At 45.4% G+C, this 2,152-nt stretch overlaps 1 pseudogene; it reads left to right on the forward strand.

The window, feature by feature from the left end:
• Positions 1 to 459: 459 nt before the first annotated feature.
• On the forward strand, positions 460 to 1,357 carry LOC135551633 (uncharacterized; annotated as a pseudogene).
• The last annotated feature ends 795 nt before the right edge of the window (positions 1,358 to 2,152 follow it).

Here is a 2,152-nt window from a genome sequence, read left to right on the forward strand (position 1 = left end):
CGGTTACTAGTCCAACGCTCTAACCACTAGGCGTACAGAGACCCCTGCCGCGAATCAAGCTCCATCACCCTCAAAGACCGTCACTACTACTTACCGTTGCCCTTTCACAACAAAGATGTAGTCCTGCCAAACAATCGTGACATGGCAAAGCAGCGGTCTCTAAATATTATCAGGAAGTTCAAGGACAAAGGTTACGCTGCAGAGTACAAAGGTTTCATGGGAAGAGATGACAAGAAAAGGTTACGCCGAGAAGGTACCACAAGAACAGCTCCTCAGAGAGGAAGGTGAGGTATGGTACATACCACACCATGGCGTTCACCATAAGTGCAAAGGAATAATACGCGTAGTGTTTGACTGTTCATCATCCTATAAAGGCACATCTCTCAACAGTGAACTCCCTTCAAGACAAACACGCTTATAGGAGACCTGCTAAGATTTTGGCAAGAGCACATTGCCATGATGGCAGACATTGAAGGAATGTTCCATCAAGTATGTATCCATGAAGATGACTTACACTTCCTGCGATTCCTATGGTGGCCGGACGGTGATACTAACAAAAGATTGGATGGGTACAGAATGAAGGTACATCTTTTCGGTGCTATATCCTCTCAAAGTTATGCAAATTTTGCACTGCAAAAGACTGCAGAAGACAACTGTGAGAGGTACGATGAAGAGGTGATTCAAACAGTCAAGTCCAACTTCTATGTTGATGACTGCCTCAAGTCAGTGGCCACAGAAGAACAAGCCATAGCTCTCACAAAAAAACCTCAGGGGTGTGTGCTCTCAGGGTGGGTTCAAATTGACCAAGTGGGTCAGCAGCAGCCGCGCTGTGCTGGCTTCTATTCCTGATGAACACCAAGCCAAGCAGATAAAAGAACTGGACTTGGACAGAGAAAAGCTGCCTGTTGAAAGAGCATTTGGAATCCGATGGAACATTGAAAGTGATGCGTTTACCTTCCGAGTTACTGTCAAGAACAGACCCCTTACAAGAAGAGGTATTCTCTCAGCTGTCAGCTCTATTTATGATCCATTAGGTTTCCTCGCTCCATTCATATTCAAAGCCAAAGCAAATTCTCCAAGCGCTCTGCAAGCTAGTGTGGCTGGGATGAAGTCATCCCTGGAGAACACTATTTCATGGAAGACATGGCTCTCAGAGCTGGACCAGCTGTCCAGATTCCAGATTGACAGGTGTATGATGCCTGAGATCTTTGGTCAGGTCAAGACCGCACAGCTGCATTACTTCGGTGATGCAAGAGAACAAGGTTATGGCACGGCAAGCTACCTTAGGTTCACAAACGGTATGGAAAAGGTCCACATCGCATTCAAACTGGGGAAATCAAGAAGAAATCAAGGATGACTCCACTCAAGCAGATGACGATCCCCAGATTGGAACTTGCCGCAGCAACATTGGCAGTGCGAGTGGACAGGATGTTAAGGTTGGAGCTCCAGATTGAACTTGAGGAGTCAACTTTCTGGACAGACAGCCAGTCTGTGCTAAAATACATCCGCAACGATACCAAGAGATTCCTTACCTTTGTGGCTAATAGGGTTGCTCTGATCCGTGACCTATCGAAAGCAAAACACGACCCAGCTGATGATGCCTCAAGAGGATTACATGTTGAAACTTTCCTGAACTCAAAGAGATGGTGCAAAGGACCAGAATTCCTGGAGAAACCACAAACGCAATGGCCGAAAGTCCCCGAGGAGCTTGGCTCCATCCCTCCGGATGATCGAGAGGTGAGAAAAGACGTCATCGTAAACTGTACAAGTGTGGAAGAAAAGAGTCTGATCAGCAAACTGGTTGAGTGCTACTCAACATGGAACAGCTTGAAGAAAGCAGTTGCCTGGATGCTGAAACTGAAGAGGCTTCTTCTACAGTTAAGCCAGAAAAGGAAAGTTCACACAAAAACTGATCCAGGATCAGATCAGAGTCTAACAAACTCACTGAAGGAGCAAACTTGACAAGTTCAAACTGAAGTTTGGAAAGGAAAGTCTGTCTGTAGACGTCCTAGATGAAAAGGTCATCATTCAATTTGAGCAACGACAGCACTTTAAACAAGAAAATGCACTAGTTGTGAAAGGAAAATAATGTGTCAAACAATGTGCCAATCTGTAAGCTTGATCCAATCATTGACAATGGCATTCTGAGAGT

This window comes from Oncorhynchus masou, chromosome 13 (assembly GCF_036934945.1).
Source record: "Oncorhynchus masou masou isolate Uvic2021 chromosome 13, UVic_Omas_1.1, whole genome shotgun sequence".
In the NCBI taxonomy this organism is placed as follows: Eukaryota; Metazoa; Chordata; class Actinopteri; order Salmoniformes; family Salmonidae; genus Oncorhynchus; species Oncorhynchus masou.